Consider the following 24,374-nt stretch of genomic DNA (forward strand, 5'->3'; position numbering starts at 1 on the left):
GGGTGATCCAGGTTTAGGGTGGATCCGGGTTTAAGGTGGATCCTGCTGGGAATAGGGCATATCCTGCTGCCTCAGGCACCCGCTCCTTGAGTTCCCGTTGAGTTCTCGCGGGATTCAGAGAGTATTTGGGATGCAGAGCCCAGTGTAGGTGTGGATTTTCCCCAGAACGTGTGTGTAGAGTGCTGGTGAGAGTTGGGGAATAAAGAATTGCTGTTTGAATCTACGAGGCTGTGAGTGGCTTGTGATTTTGTGCCCAGCCAGACTGCGGCAATCTCCCATGCATCTAACAAATATTTACCAAGGGCAAATTTACAATCAAGACCACAGTGAGGTCTAAAGGATGAGAGTAAAGAAGACCCCGAGCTCCCTCATTCCCATGGTTGCCAGCCCAGCTGTGACCCCACAGTTCATCCTGATGACTCCTGTGGCATCAGGCAGACGTCCCGTGGTTAACTCTCGGGTCTGGTAATGCCACTCTGGTAATGAGCCCAGGCCTGCTCTGCCCCTCAGAGGAGAGCGGGTTCCAACCCCTGGGCTTTTTACCTCTCCCTCAAGCTCACAGGCTGCAGGTGATTCCTGGCTCACCTTATGGAAAGACTGGGCAGGGGCATGAGCACCAGGATGGTGGAAACCCCACTTCTTAGGGATCTGTGGGCAGATGCTGAAGACTAAGAGCCAAGGCTTACAAGAAGGTCAAGGGGCCCCCGGAGGACAGAGCAAAGGTATCAATATGGAGGTCTTCCTCCTGCCCCCCCCCCCCCGAACAATCTTTCTCCATCAGGGCCAAAACCAATGAGAGAAGAGAGAAATTCAGCTTAAAAACCAATGTGCGCATCCATCCATCTGTTGAAGGGCACCTAGGGCACCTAGGTTGGCTCCATAGCTTAGCTGTTGTGATTTGTGCTGCTGTAAACATTGATGTGGCCCCATCAGTATAATATGCTGATTTAAAATCCTCTGGCTATATGCCGAGGAGTGGGATAACTGGGTCAAATGGAAGTTCCGTTCTGGGTTTTGTTTGTCTTTGAGAAATGTTCACACTGCTTTCCATAGTGGTTGCACCAGTTTGCAGTCCCATCAGCAATACAGGAGTGGACCCTTTCCCCACATCTTCGCCAACACTTACTGTGATTTGTATTCTTTTTTTTTTTACTTACTATTTTTTTTAAATACATGACAGCAGAATGTGTTTTAACACATTATACATATATGGAGTACAACTAGCCATTCTTCAGGTTGTACATGATGTGGAATTACATTGGTTGTACATTCGTACGTGAACATAGGAAAGTGATGTCTGATTGTACGAACTTTCCTCCTCCTAACCCCCTCCCTTCCCTTGTTACTTGTGATCTTGATGGTTGCCTTTCTGACTGAAGTGAAATGAAATCTCAATGTAGTTTTTTTAACTTGCATTTCTCTAATTGCTAGAGATGTTGAACATTTTTTCATGTATTTGTTAACCATTCATATTTCTTCTTTTGAGAAGGGTCAGTTCAGTTCTTTTGCCCATTTATTGATTTTTTTTTTTTTTGGTCTTAAGTTTCTTGAGTTCTTTGTACATCCTGGAAATTAATGCCCTATCTGAGGTGCTGGTGGCAAAGATTTCCTCCCATTCTGTAGGCTCTCTCTTCATATTTTTAATTGTTTCCTTGGCTGTGAATAAGCTTTTTAGTTTGATGCCATCCCATGTTTTGATTTTTGGTCTTATTTCTTGTGCTTTAGGAGTCTTGGTAAGGAAGTCAGTTCCTAAGCCAATATGTTGAAGTGTTGGGCCTACATTTTCTTCTAGTATGTGCACCATCTCTGGTGTACTTCCCAGGTCTTTGATATACACAATGGAATATTACTCGGCCATAAAGAATGACTTTATGACATTTGCCAGTAAATGAATGGATCTAGAGACTCTCATGCTAAGTGAAATAAGCCAATCTCAAAAAACTAAAGATCAAATGTTTTCACTGATATGTGAAAGCTAAACTACAATAAAGTGGGGTGAAGAAGTTCAGTAGATTAGACAGAAGAGGAATGAAGGGGAGGGAGGGGAGACAGGAATAGGAAAGGCAGTAGAATGAATTTAACATAATTTTCCTATGTACATATATGAAAATACAAAAGTGAATCCCACCGTCATGCCCACCCACAAGAATGGGGTCCTAATTAGAGTAAGATATATTCCATGCTTGTGTAATTTTATTGAAATGGCTTCTACTGTCATGTATAACTAAAAAGAACAAATAAAAAGAAAACCAATGTGTGTGGGTGTGTGTGTCCACGCACGTGTGTGCACTTGGACTAGGAGGTCACCTGACACACTACTGCCTTCACCTCTACCTTCAGCTGTTTCCTTCTACTGGACACAGCAGCCAGCGCACAGACTTCCGAGTCTGGACTGCGTGAGCAGCTACTTAATCCCCTTTGTGATGATGCCAGAGAAGCCCAGGGTCAGGAATTCAGGGGCTCGAGCCTAACATCAGGGACCAGGTGAGGCTCTGAGGACATTTGAGAACCCTGGAGGAGAAGCAGGCCGAGGGCCTGTGCAAAGACGGCGCATGACTGGGAGGAGTGTGCGTGCCCGGGACAGGAGAATGACCAACAGGAGAAAGAGCCTGTCATGTGTTGGGACTCTGTGAAGAAAGGCCCCAGAGGTCCTATGAAAGATTTTGGGATTGTGTGTGTGTGTGTGTGTGTGTGTGTGTGTGTGTGTTGCTGGGGATGAAAGCCGGGGCGCTCTACCCCTGAGCCATAGCCATATCCCCAGCCCTTTGTATTTCTTATTTTGAGATAAGGTCTTGCCAAATTGCTTAGGGCCTCAAGCTTGCTATCCTCCTGCCTCAGCCTCCAGAGTCACAGTGCCACTGTGCCCAGTAGGATTTCATCTTTAGCCTCAGAGCAATGAAAAGCCACTGAGAGACTTTAAGCAAGGAAGTGTGACCAGACTGGCAGTTTGAATACATCTCTCTGGCGTTGGAACCAACTAGAAGAAGGCAAAGACTAGAATCAGAGAGACTAGTGAAAAGTGTCCTGCAGCAAGATTTTAAAGGGATAAGGCAAAGGAGCAAGGCAGGGGCAGGGGAGGGGGCTACGGAGGGGTAAAGGATGATTCCGAGGTAAACCAGAAGAGCTTGGGAATTCATCTTCTGGGGTGTGAGACAAGACTAAGGGTAGCGGAGCAGATGGTGATCGGGCCTCGGATGGGCCAAAGGGCCAACAGGTGGTCCATCGCGTGCCTCAAAGATTCTGCAAATCCTGGGGGAGAGTCCAGGCTCTGCAGAAGGAGGGCAAGGGCCAAGCCAGCGTGTGGATTTGGCTTGAACCCACGGGTTTACTTGAGAGCCCGGGGATGAAGAGGAAGCAGTCGTGTATTTGGTCTCGAGCTCAAAGTCTGGAAAGGAAGGGGAGATTTGGGAAGCATCAGATGAGAAATGGTCTCTGAAGCCACAGAAGTGGACAGAGCACCCTAGAGAGAGACGAGAGTGGGGAACAAGAGAAGGGTGAGCACGAGTCCTCACCAAGGAGACCCACAAGGAAGGTCCAGGAGAGCAAGGACGACGTCTAGAGCATCCGGAGGAGCTGCAGCAGGAGCGGAGGGTCCACTGTGGGCGGAGTCCCCTGGGACCACACAGGCGAAGACTGGGCCGCAGACAGAGACACAAGTACCACTGTAAAGGGTGTGTGTATGTGTGTGTGTGGGGGGGTGTTGGGGGGCAGGAGGAGGAAAATAAAGCAAGATTGATAAGAGGTGCTATTTGTTGAAACTGGGTCATGGATTCACGGGAGTTTATTATTTTCACATTCATGTCTTTTTGAGAAATTCCATAATAATCCCAAGAAAATATAAGCGGGAACTCTGGGACAAGGAGAAGCTGATATGAAATTCAGAGGAAGGAGTATTTCTTTTGACAAACCAAGCCACATCTTGAATAAGATACTACTTTACAATTAAAAAAAAATAAAAATTAAAAATGTTAGATGCAAAAACATCAGAAAAACTATATCACATTTTAAAATAGAATAGTGATTAGGTCTACTTTCATATACTGAATGGGTATACTGTGGGGTGGATGTTTTGTTTATAAAAAATTTTTAATATAGAAAGTGAGGTGATTATCCAGCTTTTCTCTCCTGCCAACCCCCAAGGGTCATCCTATGATGCTTAATTTCAGGTGTCAACCTGACCTGGCCATGGACTGCCCAGGTAGCTGGTCAAACATGATTCCTGGGTGTGTGGGTAAGGTAGGGTGCTTCGGGCGGGAGTAGCACTGAATCAGAGGACCAAGTGGAGTAGACAGCCCCGCCCAAGGCGGGTGGGTGTCACCCAGTCCCTTGAGGCCTGGATAGAAGAGAGTGGCAGAGGAAGGTTGAGTCGGCCCTCCTGCTGCCTGCCTGGTTGAGCCGACCCCCTGTTTTCTGCCCTGGCGCCCCTGGCCTGCTGACGGGCTGGAACCTTCCCGTGGCCTCTCCACCTCCTGGGCCTTTGAGCCACTCCACCAGCTTTCCTGGGGCTCCACGTGTGGACAACAGAGCGTGGGATTTCTCAGCCTACACAGTCCCACCCGCCCAGCCCTATCAGAAATCTCTTCGTCTAGATATACTGCATTATAATTTTATACTTGGTTTTATTTCTCTAGCAAACCCTAATACAAATCTTAGTTTGGGCTGCTCCAACAGAGCAGCATAGACTGGGTGGCTTCAATTTTTGCTCCCAGTTCTAGAGACTAGAAGTCCAAGACCAAAGCTGATCTGGTGTCTGGGGAGGACCTGCTTCTTGGCTCACAGATGGGTCATCTTATCTCTTCACACAGGAGAGCAGGGAAGGTGACCATCTCTCTCTTTTTGCTTCTTATAAGACCCTAATGCCATCTGGAAGTCCCCATCCGAATGACCTGGTGCCTCCCAGAGTCCTTACTTCCAAGCGCCACCTCCATGATATCTGGGACTCAGCGTGCAGGTTTGGGGAAGACTAGGCATTCGGGCCACAGCTTGAGTTATTTCAGTCTCATTTTTGCCCTTCTGCTGAGCCCTGGCATTATGTTGTTTCTCTCTCATACTCAAATCTCTGCATGGAAAATTTCAAATAGTATTTTTAAACACTTGAAAAAATATTATTTTATCAAATTGAGATTAGTAGTGTATCCAGAATAAGACACAGGTGTGGCAGCCTGGGAGTGTCCCACAGAATCCTGATGTTTATTAGCCTGACCTCATTCCAACTCCAAGCTGGTATCTGGGGAGAAAAGGCCTGATTCATTAATCTCTTTTCAAATCTCTATTTAAATTATGCTCAAAATGTCCCATTCTCATCAGTTCATAGAAAAATATGCAAATGACTAATAAATATGAAAAATGTTCTGCACTCAACTAATCAAGGAAATGCAAATAAAACAACAAAGTAATATGTTTCATCTATCAAATTTGAAAATGCATTTTAAATGCCAACACCGACATTGGCCAAGGTGAGAGACGACCCGTTTGGGCTCAGGGTAGCACAAACAAAACATTTAGGCTACACAGAGTGAGAGCCCTAAAAGTTGTCATGCCCTTTGACCTCATAAATCCTCTGCTAGAAACCTGCTGTAAGAAATGGTGTGATCAGAGATTCACATGCAAAACAATCCAAGGCTCTGGCTTAATAACAAACATCATGCACATCCCACAACCACCCATTGAATCACGGTTTTCAAGCTCTGATCAGTGGAGCCCTAGAGTTAAGCGCAGAGAGAACTGGTGGGGTCAGAACGTGGACAAGTAGTCAGAAATCTGGGTCACTCAGTGATTTTTCTCTATTTTACATTTGAGTTTCAGTTAAGAATCACAATTTTTTTTTTTTGTAATTGTCTGTTTGCCCTAGCTGGAATGTGAAATCCATGAAAGCCTTATCTTTGAGCAATGGACTCTCAGATTCTCAAAATTAAGCACAGTGCTTGGCTCATAGTACACATAGTCAATAAACAGATGTTGTATTTTGTGGAGTTAAGTATTTTTTTTCCTGATTAAAAAATGGATTTGATAGACAAGACACATCAAGGAAAGAAAACATTAGACCAATATCTCTGATGAACATAGATGCAAACATTCTTAATAAAATACTGGCAAATCACATACAAAAACATATTAAAAAGATAGTTCACCATGATCAAGTGGGGTTCATCCCAGAGATGCAAGGTTGATTCAAAATATGGAAATCAATAAATGTAATTCACCACATCAATAAACTTAAAGACAAGAATCACATGATTATCTCAATAGATGCAGAAAAAGCATTGACAAAATATAGCATATATTCATGTTCAAAACACTAGAAAAACTAGGTGATAGTTTGAACATACCTCAACATTGTAAAAACTATATACATAAACCCAAGGCCAACATCATTCTAAACAAGAAAAACTGAAAGCATTTCCTCCAAACCTGGAACAAGACAGGGATACCCTCTTTCCCTACTTCTAGTCAACATAGTCCTGGAAACTCTAGCCAGAGAAATTAGACAAAAGAAATAAATTAAAGAAATAGGAACAGTAAAGGAAGTGCTCAACTATCCCTATTTGCTAACAACATGTTCCTATATTTAGAAGATTCAAAAACTCCACCAGTAAACTTCTACATCTCATAAACAAATTCAGCAAAGTAGCAGGATATAAAATTAACATCCATAAATCAATTGCATCCCTATATACTAATAATGAATCGGATAAAAGAGAAATTAGGAAAACTATCCATTCACAAAGCCTCAAAAAAATACTTAGGCATCAAAGGAAACAAAGTGAAATACTTCTACAATGAGAATGATAGAACACAAAAGAAAGAAATTGAAGAAGACGTTAGAAGATGGAAAGATCTCCCATGTTCTTGGATAGGCAGAATTAGTATTGTCCAAATGGCCATATTACCTAAAGTGCTATACAGATTTAATGCAATTCCTATTAAAATTCCAATAGTGTTCTTCATAGAATAGAAAAAGCAGTCATGAGATTCATTTGGAAAAATAAAAGGCCCAGAATAGCCAAAGCAATCCTTAGTGCGAAAAGTGAAACAGGAGGCATCACAATATCAGAACTTAAGTTACACCACAGAGCTATAGGAACAAAACTAGCATGGGATTGGCACCAAGACAGACATGTAGACCAATGGAACAGAATAGAAGACACAGAGACAAACCCATATAAATAGTTAACTCATACTAGACAAAGGCATCATAAACATGCACTGGAGAAAAGACAGCCTCTTCAACAAATGGTGCTGGGAAAACTGGAAACCCATATGTAGCAGAATGAAATTGAACTCCTATCTCTCACCCTGCACAAAACTCAACTCAAAGTGGATCAAGGACCTAGGCATTGGACCAGAGACCCTGTGCCTACTAGAAGAAAATGTAGGCCCAACTCTCCATCACGTCAGCTTAAGAACCGACCAATTCAGTGCAAGAAGTAAAATCAAGATCAATAAATGGGATGGAATCAAACTAAAAACCTTCTTCACAGTGAAGGAAATAATCAGGAGAGCGAAGAGAGAGCTTACAGATTGGGAGAAAATCTTTGCCACCTGCACCTCAGATAGAGTATTAATCTCCAGGATATATAAAGAACTCAAAAAACTTAACACCAAAAAAGCAAATAACTCAATCAATTAATAAATGGGCAAAGGGAGTAAACAGACACTTCACAGAAGAAAAAATACAATTGATCAACAAATATATGAAAAAGTATTCAACCTCTCTATCAATTAGAGAAATGAAGATAAATGTTCACTGAAATTTCATCTAGTCAACAATCAAGAATACAAGCAACAGTAAATGTCAGCAAGGATGTGGGAAAAAAGATACACTCATACATCGTTAATAGGACTGCAAATTGGTGCACCTACTCTGGAAAGCAGTATGGAGATTCCTCAGAAAACTGGAAGGGAACCCATTTGACCCAGTTATCCCACTGCTTGGCTTATACCCCAAAGACTTAAAATCAGCCATGTCAATGTTGACAACTTCTCAATTCACAATAGCTAAATCATGGAACAAACTGAGGCACATATGAATGGATAAAGAAAATGTGATACATATATATATACACAATGGAATAGGAGCCATACGAAAGAATGAGCTTATGATTTTTCCCAGTAAATGGATGGATCTGGAAACTATCATGCTAAGTGAAATAAGCCAATCCCCCCAAATCAAAGGCCAAATGTTCTTTCTGAAATGCAGCTGCTAACACAAAATGGTGGTGGGGGGAGACAGATAGATGCTCAGTGGATTAGATAAAGGGAAATGAAGGGAAGGGAGAGGAGACGGGAACAGGAAAGAAGTAGAGTGAAATTGAACTCCTATCTCTCACCCTGCACAAAACAGAGGACATAACTTTTGGATGTTCATATATCAATACACCACCTGTGAAACTCCACATCATGTACAACCACAAGAATGGGATCCTAATTAGAATATTATAGTTATATTCCATATGTATAACATGTCAAAATACACTCTAGAGTCAGAAATTTCTAAAAAGAACAAATAAAATATTTTTTAAAATCAAACTTGGAAGCTTAAATATGCTGGACCTTACTAATTGATGGTCTATCTGGACCAAGGATTATGGAACATTGACTGTTCTTCTAGAATATCATTTCTTAAGGGCATGAGCAAATGTTCATGCTATATTAGGTGAAAAAAAAAGTGTGCTAGTATCCTAGTTTTTCCAAGGATTCTTTTGAAGAAAAATTGACTTTCTAATTGTGGGTCAGAAATTGTTACTTTCTACAAGTTTCTCTGAGCAATTCTTAAATGATCAAATTTTTAATTTTTCAATGGCTATTAGAAAGCTGAGTCGATCAGTCACTTGTAGCAAATTCGCTTACCTCTATTTTTAGTAGCTATTACTAACTTATAGGTATTTATTTTTTAATAAGTTCATGGAATCTATCTTAAATCTTATTTTTGAAAATCTAAAGTCATAAATGAATAAATGCATAAAATAAAGTATTTTTAATCTGTGGGGGGGAAACATGTATCCTAATAGACCTAATATTGTTTATAAAAATATTTGTGAGTGGGCCAAAAAAATTGTTAGTAGGGAATACACTGACTATAGAGATCACAGTGACTGCAAACAAACAACAAACAAAAAACAGGTTTGAGCTTCCCCAGTTCATCCCTCCAACCTACCCTAACACCTGGCAACTACTGATGATGGGGTCTGATCCTGCAGAGCATGCGCCGCAGAGGGTGCTTAGGGCAGTTAAATCTACTCCATGTGACACTGTAACAGGGAATGTATTCCATTTGTAGGTACCACACCAGAACTGATCCCTGATGGGAAGTATAGATTCCAGGCAGTAATGATGTGTCTGTGTGGACTCTTCAGTCATAACCCAGGGGCCACTCTGGGGGATGCTCACAGATGGGGAGGCTGCACATGTGGGGACAGAGAGCAAGTGGGAATCTCTGTATTTTCTCAGTGTACCTAAACCTGCTGTTTAAAAAACAATATATTTCATGTGCTTGTTGATTGATTGTATGTCCTCCTCTGAGAAGTGTCTGTTCGGGTTCTTGGCCCATTTGTTGATTGGGTTATTTGCTTTCATATTGTTTAATTTTTTGAGTTCTTTGTATATTCTGGATATTAGGGTTCTATTGAAGTGTGAGGAGTAAAAATTTATTCCCAGGATGTAGGCGTACATGAAAAAATGCTCACCATCTCTAGCAGTCAGAGAAATGCAAATCAAAACCACTCTAAGATACCATCTCACTCCAGTGAGATTGGCAGCCATTAGGAAGTCAAACATCAACAAGTGCTGGCAAGGATGTGGGGAAAAGAGTACACTTATACATTGCTGGTGGGACTGCAAATTGGTGCGGCCAATTTGGAAAGCAGTATGGAGATTCCTTGGAAAGCTGGGAATGGAATCACCATTTGACCCAGCTATTCCCCTTCTCAGACTATTCCCTTAAAGACCTTAAAAGAGCGTACTACAGGGATACTGCCACATCGATGTTCATAGCAGCACAATTCACAATAGCAAGATTGTGGAACCAACCTAGATGCCCTTCAGTAGATGAATGGATAAAAAAAAATGTGGCATTTATACACAATGGAGTATCACTCGGCACCAAAAAAAAAAAAAAAAAAAAAAAGACAAAATCATGGCATTTGCAGGGAAATGGATGGCATTAGAGCAGATTATGCTTAGTGAAGCTAGCCAATCCCTAAAAAACAAATGCCAAATGTCTTCTTTGATATAAGGAGAGCAACTAAGAACAGAGCAGGGAGGAAGAGCATGAGAAGAAGATTAACATTAAACAGGGACGAGAGATGGGAGGGAAAGGGAGAGAGAAGGGAAATTGCATGGAAATGGAAGGAGACCCTCATTGTTATACAAAATTACATATAAGAGGAAGTGAGGGGAAAGTGGAAAGAAAAACAAGGGAGAGAAATGAATTACAGTAGATGGGGTAGAGAGAGAAGATGGGAGGGGAGGGGAGGGGAGGGGGGATAGTAGAGGATAGGAAAGGCAGCAGAATACAACAGTCAATAGTATGGCACTATGTAAAAACGTGGATGTGTAACCGATGTGATTCTGCAATCTGTATACGGGGTAAAAATGGGAGTTCATAACCCACTTGAATCAAATGTATGAAATATGATATGTCAAGAGCTTTGTAATGTTTTGAATAACTAATAATAAAAATTTTAAAAAATAATTTAAAAAACCCAATATATTACATTTGAAAAACAAGTTTGAAAGTGAAATAAGCCAATTCCCCCAAACCAAAGTTCAAATGTTCTCTGTGGATGCTGACTCACAATACAGAGGGGGTCACCAGATTGGACAGGGCAGAGTGGTGGGAAGTGGGGGAATGGTGATGGGAAAGACACAAGAATTGGGCACAAGTCAGCAATGCGCTCTGTGGAAGCGACTAGCTACATGGAATGGACAATGGAGACTATTGCATATTTGACCATTATTCGTAAATGTGTGCCACACACCCCTTATATCAGTGATACTGGTAATAAACCTACATAATATTGATAACAAACCTGGCATTTATCAGTGGACCACTGCCTAAAAACATATTTTATTCAGTGAAGTTCCCAAAAGAAGTACGATTTGCAAATGTAGCCGGAGCCGAAGAAGCCAGCTATTGGGAAGGGGCACAATGGCAAACAGAGGCAGAGTGAAAAGCCCTCTCCCCACCTGGGGCCAGAGGAGGCCAGCAATTAGGTTCTGCACCCTGTGTGCAGGGGACTGTGTGAGGCTTGTTCTTCATCTTTCAGGTTCTGCCACATGTAGAGAGAGAAAGTAAGAAATTTGAGAGCAAGAAGGTCAAAAGACCGTCTCTATAATTAGCTAAACAGGCAAATTAAGGTGCATTGATTCCCAGAGGCCAAGGCAGAAAGAAGTGGAGTCTACAGCATCCACCTGGTTCTCCGCACCCTCCGCTATTCATCCAATAAATTGCACTCTTTCTCTCCTAATTAGATTGCGACTTAATGTGCAAACCAGATTCCCCGTGCATGTAAACAGTGCTTTATAATTTTCAAATACAATTGTATTATTATTTCACTTGATCCTTGCAACAGTTTTATGAAAAAAGGAATAGCTACATTTTAAAGAGAAAAAAGGAAAACAGTTTTGTGCGCCTAATTTAACCCTGGCGTGAAAGCCAAGCTCAAGAAAAAAAAAAAAAAAGTTCCTTTCAAAATGCCTCTGCTTCTGAGTGCATTCAGGTTTGGGTCCTTAACCACTTGGCCCGGCTGTTTCTGAGGCACTTGGCCTTGACCGTTCTTGCTGGGGAAGAAGACAAACTCACCTGCAACGGAAGGGCCACCCTGTGTTCTTTACACCCTGGTCTCCGCCCAATGGTGAAAGCTTCTGAGGGGTAGAGAGCCCATCTCTCTTCTAGTCCTCCATCTTCGTCTTCTTCCTCAGTAAGAACTCACATACAATAGGTCCCCGAGAAGCTTAGAGCAAGATGGTTTCTCCAGGCTGCCTGGGGGACACGCGAGCACCACATTGGGGGGGACGCACTGCTCTGAGATGCCATGCAGCCCCATGGAGAAGGGCAATCTTAGCTACTGAGAAGACACAGCATCTGCGCTTCCTTTCAGGGAAGGGGTGTGAAGAGAGAAGGGAGGGAAGGCAGAGAAGTTGTTGGACCTCTACCTGTTACGGGAAGTTTCAGAGACTTAGGTGCTGGATCTTCAGACAATGTGTCAGGGTCGCCATCAGCCCCATCTTTCAGATGACAAAACTGAGGTTCAAATGGGTTAATTTCTAGATTAATAGCATAATAGCTAAATATGAATCTGTGGTTTCAAACACCATCCTTTTCTGCTTGAACCAGTGATTCTCAAAGTGTGGGTCCCAGGCAGCAGCAATAGCATCACCTGGGAACTTGTGAGAAACAGAGAAACTCGGGGCCCACCCGACCTGCTGAATCAGAAACAACAGGTGTGGGGCCAAGAAGTTGTGCTAGCAAGGTCCCCTGCCAAATACTCAAAAGTGACCCCCGCAAAGGTCAACCAAGGTTTGCTGCAAAAGGCCAAATAGGAAATGTTTTAGGTTTCGCAGGCCAGATGGTCTGTGCCGCAACTTCTTGACACTACTGTTGTAGCACAAAGGCAGCCACAGATGATAATAAACAAATGAGCAAGGCTGCGATCCAGTACGCTTTAATTACAGACAATGGAATCTGAATTTTATATCATTTTCATAAAATATTATTCTTCTTTTGGCTCCCCCACCCCCATCATTGAAAAAGCCCTCTCCAGAGGGGCTGTACAGAATCAGGCAGCAGGCTGGATTTGGCAACCGCTGCCGGAGAGTCAGACCATGCTACCCAGTACCCAGGAACTCTGAGTTGGGAGAATGATGCAAAGAGAAGCAATCTAGAGCAAGGTAAAATGTTGTAAATGACAAAACTCTCTAAGGCCCAGTGAAAGTAGACAGCTGTCTGGTTGTGGCAAACAGGAAGGCTTCCACTAAGAGGTGACAATCTGTGTGTGCCTTGCAGCATCAGTAGGAGTTCAACACGTAGAGGGAATGGATATAAACTACATAGAGAAAGTAGCTAGGCAGCAGAGTGAGACTACAGATGCAAGGCACCCACCCCAATTGCCACTTCTACCCCAAATATTCCAATTCCTTGGGCTAAACATGCTTTGGAGGATTGCATTATGTAAAAAGAGCTTCAATGTTCCTGTGAGTGCCAACTAAACTGAAGCATCAGGAAGAAACCAATTGCAACCACCGAAATCGCAGCCCTGCACGTGGAAATCATCATCATCAATGGGTTCCTATAGGCCTCAGGTTTGGGGAGGGTGTCTTATTCCTGCAACAGATATTTCATGTTGCAAACTGGACTATATGAAATATGCTCCCAAGTATCGTAAATTGCAAGAAATAATTCTTTGGAAATATTTTCTAGTTGTACAAATTAGTTCCCTTGAGAATTGCTTTGTTTTCCTAATTATTTACATGCTATCTTCAAACACAAGAAATCCCTTTATGATTGTAAATTATGATCAACTTCGGAGGAGTTTTTTTCAAGTTACACATTTTCATTAAATTTGCATCGATACTTGCTATTAAAAGGGAATGCTATCTGTGTAGTAATAGTTCCCAGAATAAGAAAGGAGGGAAATGATCAAATTGGTAAGGAATAATAAATTTGTGTCCCAATAGATGCCAACTTCATATAGCAGAGCAATTAAGAAATCAGGTTCTGAAGCTAAACTCTCTGGGTTCAAGGCCCCGCTCTGCCCTCACAACTATTTAACCTTAACAAATCACTCCTCTCTCAGAGCCCCAGTGTCCTTAGCAATAAGGCAAAGAAAAGTAATATACCCACCTCTGGTTGTGGATATGTTTGCAAAGTACAGGAAAAGGGATCCGTATGTTTTAGTCATCATAATTATTTCCCTGTGAACACTTTCCTCCAAAAATAAACAAATTCACTTTTCTATTTTCTAAACTAAACTATGTCCCCTTTCCACTACTTCTTGATATGGTGGCAGTTTAGGACAGGGCCTGATGAGTAGACCCTTGCTCTCCCCCTTTCCCCTCTTGGGCACTGGGGGGATCCGAAACTTCTCACCCAGCTGGGAGAGGCAGAAGACAGAGAAGCTGAGTATGTGGACACTCCTCTGCCATCCTCCACCAGCAGGACCAGCTGGGGAGAGCAGGGCAGAAGTTTCACCTTTAGGATCCTTACCTAGTAGGAACATACCAATGACTGAAATGGGAGTCCTTTGGGACACAGAGTGAACAAGGTATTTGTATCGTTTGAGAGTGGCTGAAAAAGCTATCAGGCCCATCAGCTCCTCCTCCCAGGGGCAAGAGAAGAACTTGTTCCATGATGTGGGTAGGCGTGAGCAGAGGGGACAGCAAATTCAAGCTGACTTGGCTCACATGCCGTGGGGTCCAATTACTTAGGATTGTGCATAGACTGTCCACAGTCAGTGGGTGTGGGATGGGCTCAGGCTTAGAGACGAAAGGACCTGAAGTCCACCACCATTAACCCTGTTGAGAGACAGTTTTCTCCTCTAAAACCTGGGACACAGATTGGTGGAGTACTAGATGAGACGAGGGCTGCAGAGTTGTGGGCACAGTGCCCACCATGCAGTGGGCCAAATGAACAAGAGCTGCACTTGTCCCAACACTTAGTACCCATCTGCTCACTCCTGTGCACTGGTCATCTGCAAAGTCACTTGAGTGTTCACTAAGAGACACACCAGATGCTCCCACCTGTCCGATGATAGCCCAGCACAGCCCCCCATGTTCCCGTCACCCCAGGTAACATAGAAGTTGGCATTCTTTACTTATTACCATTCTCCTGTCCATCGGCTCATGGGTCAGGAAGGAAAGTTCCCAGGGCTTGGAGGACAGGCAGGTGAGCTCACACCCCACACTGGATTCCGTCTCCCTGGTAGGTGCTCTGCCACACCTGCTACTCCACCTTTCTTAGAGCTAATCACATTTGATGGCAACGACGTCTTGAACACTCTCTCCATTCTCTGTGAATTCTTTCATAACATGGATTGGAGTTTTCATCCCTGGATCATCACTGTCTAGCTCCTGGATTTCTCCTGGATTTAACATCATATATTAAGGTATGAGAACAAGCATCTTGTTTAAAAATAACTATGCTGTATACAGTGTGTGCTCTGTATACAATGATATTTGTAATTGTAAGCTTTCCCATGTGGCCATCACCCTAACCAAATGTTTTCTCATTGATCTTCTTTATTTGCCCAGCAAGCATCACAAAAATCCCCTGCACCTTAACACAGGATCTGGCTGCTAAAATCCCATAGATAAAACCAATATAGGATGCTCCCCTATAATGCCCTAGTCCCTTGGTACCTACCTCCTCTGGAAAAGACTTCCATGAAGGGAGGAATCGGCTTCGTTCTTCAGACAGTAGAAAATAAGACTCTGAAAGCCAGACTGCGCAGCCCATGGGATCCACCTCCAGACAAAGGTTTCGCCACTTCCTTGAAAGAAACCTGCCCACACCTCGCTATCCTGCATGTTCCTTGCACACTGGACTGAACACCAGGGCCAGGGGCAAGAGCACCTCTACATCCCTGGAGACCAAAGCCATATCAGATCACCGCTGCCACACTCCGGGGTCCCCAGCTATGGCAGGGCAGGCGTGCTGTTTCCAGAGCAACTGCAACATCGGGCTTTACCACTGCAGCAGGTGGGGAGCCCCACGTCCCCGCACGCAGCAACACACCCATGCACCCATCACTCCAGCAGGTGCAAGCAGGCAGGCACACTCAAAGACAGATACCAAACCCAGAGGCCAGTCCCTGTGTCATGTAAATGTTCAACTCTTTTACAAAGAAAAGAAAACGCCACCTTATTTCCTAATCCAGCCAGAAGAGCTCACTTCCCAAGCGCATACAGTGAGCTGGCTTCTTATCTGTTATGTAATATTTCTTACAGGAACTTGGGGAAAATTGACAAGTCGGTGCTCTGTATGCATTTGTAAGTGTCTGCTGATCCTGTCCGTTCAGTTTATTTCCCACGTGGGCTGAGAAGGGCCCAGGGGGCCGGGATCACCTCTGGCCTGAGATGTGTGGACCCCGTCCTGTGGCTTCAGCTAGTGACCTAGACACTTCAGTTAGTGACCAGGGCTTGGAGGACAGGCAGGTGAGCTCACCTGGGCTACTTCTTCCTCTCCCTGTCTTTCTCTTTCCCCATCCTTTGTAATGCTTTGCTCTTGTTGGAACTGCTTCTCAGGAAAGTAAAAAACCAGAAAGCTCCTCTGCTTGCTTTCAGGCAGGAGTCGTGAGCCTGCGGTGGGACGCGCCCACAATACAGGACGGAGGCAGAGAAACACCTTGGTTCTCCAAAGGACTCCGTGTAAAATGGGGCTGGCCAAGGCAGGCTTTGAAGAGCAGGGTCTGGGGGCACTTGTGCAGCCTGGGGCTCTGGGGCTTGATAAAGGAAGTCGTGTGGGATTTCAGCCGCTCACACCCTCAGGGCGGCACGGAGAGCCCAAAGCTTCGGGAACGGGTGGGCAGAGCTCCCAGCCTCAAAGTGCCAGTCCCCACACTGTTCTCTCTGCACTGCCTTCACAAGCTCAGAGTCCCCAGACCAGGCTCTTCTCAACCCAAAGAATCGAGCCAGGGCTTTAAGGGGAGCTCAGTTCTCTATGTGAAGAGCCAAGAGTCAACAGGACTTTGGAAAGCAACACTGTGGTGAGGAGCCCAGATCCAGCCCGAGATGTCGCCTGGGCCTGGTCATCCTCCTGTGCCTCATCCCTCTCTTCTGAACACTGAAGAGCTGATGGCTCCTACACCACTGTGTGGCTCTGGGGATGGCAGGAGGTCACATCAGCAAGCTCACGGTAAGTACACAGTAAAGGTCATCTGCCCTGATTTCCCCAAACAACTCCAAATCCAACTAAATTTCCCAAAGTGGTGAATGCTTTGTTCTCATGTATGGAATAAGAGGTGCTCTTCTCCCTGTCCGCCCACCCTCAGCTCCTCATCCCATAGTAAGTTCATTGTCAGTGTCTAGAAATTGGAGCTTGTGGATGAGCGTGACCTTGGAGAGTTCCACTTGCAGCTTCACCGTAAGGCAACAAGGTCATCGTCATCCACTAGACACCGGACAAGCCTCGACTCTACAGGAGTACACGGAAGTACAGAATCACCAATACAGACTCTTACAAGCAAAAAAATAGAATTCACTGAAATCCCATTTTTAAAGGTGGACGATGAAGAGATTTTGTACCAAGAAATGGAGGAGACTACGGGGTCAGTGTCCTCTGTTTCCTGAGGCCTGGTGCCATCATGGCATCTGCCAGTACGAAGCAAGGGCATGGTCACCGCCAGCATCCCCCAGCCTCCCCTGCCTGATGCCAGCACTTGGTAGGCAGGCCCGGTGTGCTGGCATTTCTTCCTGAACGTCCCTGGATTTCCAAGCCTGGACGAGGGGTTCCTTTGCTGTGTTCCCGCCGTCTCCTATTATATCAGAGGACAGTGTTGTTTATTTGTGTCCCCCGAGACTCCGAGCTCCAGGACAGCGGGGGTCACTGTCTCTTTTTCTATGCTGTGCCCTCAGCATCCAATAGAGTCCCTGGCACAGGGGCTGCAATATTCTTGTAATGAATTCTTGGCAGTGATGAAGAGGATGAGTCAAGGTCAGTGTGAGGAAGATGAGTCAAGGTTTCTAAGGAGCTTTTAGATGGGTACAGGCACCGAGCAGGGTGTTTAAGAGGGGATTCTTGGCTCTGCTCCCAGCACAATCTGGGCAACCAGACAAGTAGTCACTTCCACTCAAAGACAAGGAAAAGAGGGCTCTGGAATTTCTTGAAGTGGGGGACATAAGATAATGGATCAAGCAAACCTATGTGCAAAAGAAAAATTAAGTTATGGACATTTCCAGAGTCCATATCCACCAAGCTAAGAATGCAGGCAGTAACACAAATCCCAGCTGTTTGTGTATGATTTGGACCAAGAAACTCTACACATGTGCCTTAGCCATAGTGGAGAGAGAACTCAGAACAGGAAGACCAGACTGGGCCTGCTGTGGGAGGGAGGGAGACCGGTGTGGATTTAAACCTGGTGCCAACATTGATGGCTATGATTGGCTGCCATCCAGCTCAGAGCCTGCATCTTATAGGGTGAGGTGCTGAGCAGGGATGTGCTGGAGGTGGCACGCAGGAAGGGCTGGTGCCAAGGCTCCTGGGAGGGACCCGTCTCCTAGTAAATAGCCAGCACCCTTCCCTGGAGCACCGCTGCTTCTAGGTCACAAATAAGAACGGCTAGCAGAACAGAAACTTGGCCGGGGAAAAAGGTTTTGAAGATGCCGAGGGAATCTTGTGCCTTTGAGTGCAGCCAGTTCACCTGCTGGGGGGCTCAGAGTGACAATGGACAGTTTCTGCTGGGCAGTTTCTCTGGAGGAGCCTTGTCAAGGTCACTGGGCAGCACTGGAAGGTGGGCCATTCAGGGACTTCTTACAGCAAAACCTGTTTGAGGTCATCTGTCAGTCAACCGGTTCTTGCCAGGCACCCAGGGTGGGGGGATGCAGCCATCCATAGAGCTGCAAGGTCTGTTGGCAGCTCAGCCCGGATGCAGCAAGGAACAGTACAGCTGAGGCCTCCTCGGTGTGTGGCTGCGTCACCTCCGGATGCCATCGCTTCACTGAAGATATACACAAGCCGCCCCTGCCTTCGTCTCTTTTAAAAACCAAACCAGTCTGCACAAAGTGGGTGTGCCCAGGAGACACACTGAAAACTTAGTGGGGCAGAGCAAAAGGAAGAACCAAAAGCCAGATGGTGGCTATCTTGCTCCTGGACCACCCAAGAGACGGAGGCAGAGGTGCCACTATGAGAACCAGGGCTACACGGCTCCGTGGGCAGCCATAAAAAAGTACCACAGACTGGAAAGCTTAAACCATGGTTAGCTCCTGGATCTGGAGGCCAGAAGTCCAAGATCGGGGTGTCAGCAGGGTGGTTTCTTCTGCGGCCTCTCCTTGACCCGTAGAAGGCCATCTCCCCGAGTCTCCACGCAGCCTTCCCCCTGTGCTGTGTGACCTCTGTGTTCTAATCTCTTCTTATAAGAACGCCGGTCACATCAGATCAGGATCCACCTAAGGACCTCATTTTAACCCCACCTTTTGGTAAAGGCCCTATCTCCAAATGTAGACGTATTCTGAGGTGCTGAATTATGACTTCCACATGTGAATTTGGGGAGACATAATTCAGCCCATAAGGAGGTCCTATAATCAGAACTAAGCCGTCAGCTTCAGGGATGACCTGGTAATGAATCTCAGAGTTGAGAGCTTCCTTGTGATCTCGAGCCAACATCTCAGGCACTTCCCATTTATGGCGTTTTTATTTTTTATTGTCAACTTCTGAGATGGAGCTGGTTGGGGCTTTAAAGGATCATCCATCAACTTGATCACTCCAAACTGGACTCATTCACATCTAAAGACTGAAAATCCTTCCCAGGCCACTTGGAAACCAGAAGACCAGGTTGCTTTTTCTACTGTAGTCAGTTTCCTGAAATTGCAAGCCCAAAGGCACCAGAGAGCTAAATCCCATGCAAATAAGCATGATTCCATGGGAAAGAGGTGAAAGTCCCATCCCAGAGCCCCCCAGGACACTGACAGCACATCAAGCAGGAATGATGCTGCATCTTTACCCACCCACCACAGTAAGGTAGGAGGAAAGCCCCTCTGACATGTGCAGAGAGGACAAGGGATGTGGGTTGGTATCAGCCCTGACAGAGTAGAGGCTCGCTTCCTCCCCTCTCTACCTTCTCAGTGTTATCTACCTTGAAAAGACACAAGTGGAACTGGACAGCCCTGCACTGGGCTCCAGGTCCCGGCACAAGGTTTGCAAAGGTGTCTCAAAATGACCCTTGTTATGTTCCTCTCCAAGTTTGTCCCTCTGAAGAAAAGGTGCCTTAGCCCTTGTTTTAGTCAAGATTCTTACTTACAAGTGACAGAAATCTATCTAAATCAAACCAGCGTATGGGGGAAGAGGACTTCATGGTCTCACGGTGAGAGACTTTTGGAGGGAGCAAGCTTTAAGTCGGTGTCTCGGTTGCACACTTTCCTCAAGTGTGCTCTGAACCTGTGAGTGTGACCTTACTTGGGAATCGATCTTTGCAGATGTTATCAAATTAAGATGAAGTCACATTGGATTTAGGTTTTCTTATAATGAGAGAAATATTTGGATAAAGACACAGGTACAAATAAAGGAAGCCATTTGATCACAGAGGCCCAGACGGGAGTGAAGCTTCCATATAAGCCAAGGAGTGACAAAAACTGTCAGCCGCTACCAGAACCTGGGGACAGTCCTGGAACAGGTTCGTCACAAGGGCCTTTGGAGAGAGCGTGGCCTTGCCAGTACCTTGATCTCTGGCTTTTAGTCTTTAGGACTGTGAGAGAACTAAGGTCTGTTGTTTTAAGCCATCCAATCCGTGGTTACTTGTTAGGGCAGCCGCAGGACACTGGTAGGGTGGGTAAGAACCTGGGGAGCTAGCGTGCGCAGCAATCTGCCCAACGCCATGCGACGCAGTGGTAGAGCCAGGGTTTTTAGGGCTGCTCTATTGAGGTGCCATTTACATGCCATACAATTCATCCATTTAGAATGTACAATTGGCCAGGTGCAGTGGCACATGCCTATAATCCCAGCAGCTCGGGAGGTGGAGGCAGGAGGATCTCAAGTTCAAAGCCAGCCTCAGCAACTTAGCGAGGCCCTAAGCCACACAGCAAGACCTTGTCTCCAAATAAAATATTTAAAAGGGCTGGGGATATGGCTCAGTGGTTAAGTGCCCCTGGGTTCAACCCCTGGTACTCAAAAGTAAAAATTTAAAAAACTAAAATGTGCAATAAATGGCTTTAGTATATTCAGAGCTGTGTCCCTGATCCTATGAGAGTGCTTGCATGCAGCCTGGCTTTCAGACCATGCCCTCAGAGTGCTATACTGCTAAAAGGAGAGAAAGAAGACACCCTGAGCAGATTTTAAAAATCATAACTGTCCCCAGTGGGCTGTGTCCCTCTGGTTCTTCACAAGGGCTTTGGAGAGAACGTGGCCTTGCCAGTACCTTGAAGTGGGCTTTGGATAAGCAAGCACTCGGTGGGCCCAAGAGTTCTGGGCTGGACCTGAAATGTTCTCCCAAATCTCCTGTGTTGGAAGCTTGTTCAGAGGTGCCTTCAGGACTGACGCACTGATGGACTCATCACTGGATGGCACACTGGAAGTGGTGGAAACTTCGGAGGTGGGCCAGGTTGGAGGAGGTGGGTTTGGGGAGTGTGCCCTAGAAGACTCTATTTTGTCCCCTGGCCTTCCCCTACCCTTCCTGGCTGCCATAGGGTACACAGCTTTGCTCCACAACGTTCTTCCTGCCATTGTGATGTCCTACATTGTCACAGGCCCAGAAACAATGGAGCCAGAGAACTGTAAACTGAAATCTCTGAAACCATGAGCCAAAATAAAACTTTTCTCCTTTAGGATGATTTTCTCAGGTATCTTGTCACAGTCATGGAAAACTGACTAACATACATAAGGGTCTTTTGACCTTCTAAATTCCAGACTCCCTCTCAGAGGCCAAGTCCAGTTAAATGAATACCCCCCGCTGTAACTTGGATATGGTCTGCTTTGGTTCCAGCACAAGGTTCATGTGCTGGAAGTGTGGTCCTCAGTGTGGGGATGTCAAGAGGTGAAGTGGGCCTAATGGGAGGGGTTTGGGTCATTGGGGCACTGCCCTCAGAAGGAACTCAGATAGTTCTCATGAGACCCTGAGTTAGTTCTTCAAGAGCAAGTTATTACCAATGTTGAGCCTAACCCTGAAACGTTTTCTTGCTGCTAATCTGGTGATGTGATCCCTCTGTTATGGTTTCTATTCACCATGAGGTCCTCACCAGGGTCAATCTGATGCTTGTGCCATACTCTTGGATCAACAGATCTTTGAGCTAAATAAACTTATTCTTTATAAAGTAGCCTTCCTCAGGTATTTCACTGTAGTAATGAAAAACTCTTCTTTGTCACTGTAGTGAGTTACCTGGAATTGCACAGCTACTAGTATACCTCCCTCAAAAAGACACCCTCCCCAAATACCAAGTTAATAGACACATAATCCAATGTATGAATAATGTAACATTTCAGATGTAACTTGGGATCTGCACCTAAAAGATGTCTACAGAGTATCAACGGCCTTCGAGTTATATGCACCTCAACATTTATATACAAATCGTATATCAGGTGGCATGTGGGTACTTTTATCATGAGTCATGAGATGCAAGGCAGCTTCACAAAGTAAGAAGGCAGGGGCCTAAGGAGACCTGCATATCACTGCCCTAACAGCTGTGGCCTCCATGCCGAGAGACAATGCTGACAATTCTCTCACAACCTTTGCAGCCCTGGAGTTCAAGGTCTTTACTAACCTGTGCCTTTCAGCGTTGCCTGCAAACCCGGCCCGGGCATTCACACGCCCAGAGAGCTCTAATTCACTCACTTTCCCTTGGAGGCTTTTCACGTTGACACGCAAGAGAAATGCAGCAGGTTGGCTCTTCCTCAGGTCGGAACTGACTTGCTGAGTGGCAGCCCGCAGCCTAGCAGGACAGAGGAAAACGGGCTGTCGCTGGGGGTAAATGACTCTGTCCAACAAGCCAGTGGCACTCGGTAGTCACAGCTCCCAGAAGGGAGACAGGCAAGGCTGCGTTACTGCACCTCCCGTCAGTCAGAGGGTAGCAATTCTTGAGGTCATCAGTCAAAAGCCTCCTTGGAAATGAGAAACGAGCGGAACGCCAGGCCATTTAAGAAGGTATTTATTGTGAAATGTGGAGGCAGCAGTGCCTTCCCTGAGATGAGACAGGCGCTCAGCATGAATTATGCCAGATAAGAGGAGAGACAGCAGCAGGCACCTGGGTGTAAATGAGACCCACCATAAACTAGTGCTTCAGCCCAGCCCTGGGAGGAAGAAGAATCCTGGGGAGGGAGAGGACACAGATGATCCCATAGCCCAAGGCAGGACAGTCTTGATGGCACTGCAGAGAGGGCCTTTGGCCCTGCATGAAGAAGAATGAGGCTGCATCCATCACAATGTGAACCGAAGGTCACAGCTGAAATGCCTTGTTGCCTGGAATTTGCTTCAAAACACTCCAGAAAAGACAGGGGGGTGGATAGGTAAAATGAGATTGGCAAGGTATTGATAACTGCTGAGGCTGGGTGAGGGGTAGTTGAGGGTTCATTATATTATTCCTTCTACCCTTGTGTGTATTTGATGCATTTGAAATTTTCAATATTGAAAAACATTTTTTAAGAAAATAAATCTTTTTCCTGCATTCATAGATCTTATCTCCCTGTAGATACACACTTTGGAGCAAGAGCCAGCCATGTTTTCTAGGCATAAACTAAAAAAAATGTATTTTAGGTAGAGACACACACATACCAATATTATAATTGCTACATCTATATTATGGCATGTCAAGTCCAGCGCCAACCAATCTAGGTACATTCCATCCCAAGAGGCAAGGGACTTATTAAACCAGCCAAGGTCAAAGGGCTCCAGGTTTCAAACCCACCTCTGTCGGACTCCAGCCAGGAATCTTACCCTCTCAGTGTACAAACCAGCAGAATCGCTCCTATCTGTCCACCAGTCGAGGTCAGAGGACTCCCAGCCCTACCTGGCTGGTTCTACTCTCCCTTTCCATATCTCTCACCAATGCCATGCCCTTCTCAAGCCCCTGGCCCAAGTCTGTGTGCACCCAAGGTCATTGCAAGGGGGTCTGCAGTGGCAGCTTCTGTATGAAAAGCTGCCCGTTCTCACAGATCTGCATTTGGCTACACAGTAAGACCCCAGAACTGAGTTGGGGGGCTGGAAATGTGGGAGGCAAGAAGAGCATCCAAGTGTCCAAGAGAACATGAACATGCATCAGAGTTTCCCCAGATAAGAGGTGAGGAAGCCAGGGTAGTTATCCCCCAGCTCCTCACTGGCTGAATGCTGCTTCTGCAGTTAGTACCTCTTCAGCCCTCGTAGCCTGACCTCTGTGCATGGGCCACCATAGGCCCTTTGGTGGCGAGTCACAGGTATGGCAGTGGGATGCTGTCGGCCCATGGGCAGGGCATCAACAGCACAACTTTCAATCCACTTCACCTGGCCACCCTACATTCCTTCTGTAGATCATTCTGTGATGCCTACTGAGCCCTCAAAGCCAACACCATCCTGCCTGTGTGCCTGCACACATCTTCCTCCAAGTTGGTTTGCCTACCATGAGCTGCATTAGTTCTCCGCTTTTACCATTCCAGGTATCCAGCTATCGCTTCTGTACTCTCAGATGCTTGGACTTTTACTAGTGCAGGTATGAGTACAGCTACTCCCACTCAAACGCAGCTGTGTTTATGACAGTACCAC

At 45.5% G+C, this 24,374-nt stretch overlaps 1 long non-coding RNA gene across 1 annotated transcript in view; it reads right to left on the reverse strand.

Moving 5' to 3' along the window:
* Positions 1-24,374, reverse strand: part of LOC308637979 — a 108,594-nt gene that overhangs the window by 46,098 nt on the left and 38,122 nt on the right. The gene's annotated exons all lie outside the window — the stretch shown is intronic.

This window comes from Spermophilus citellus (assembly GCF_964194105.1).
Source record: "Spermophilus citellus genome assembly, chromosome: 18".
NCBI classification, from domain to species: Eukaryota; Metazoa; Chordata; class Mammalia; order Rodentia; family Sciuridae; genus Spermophilus; species Spermophilus citellus.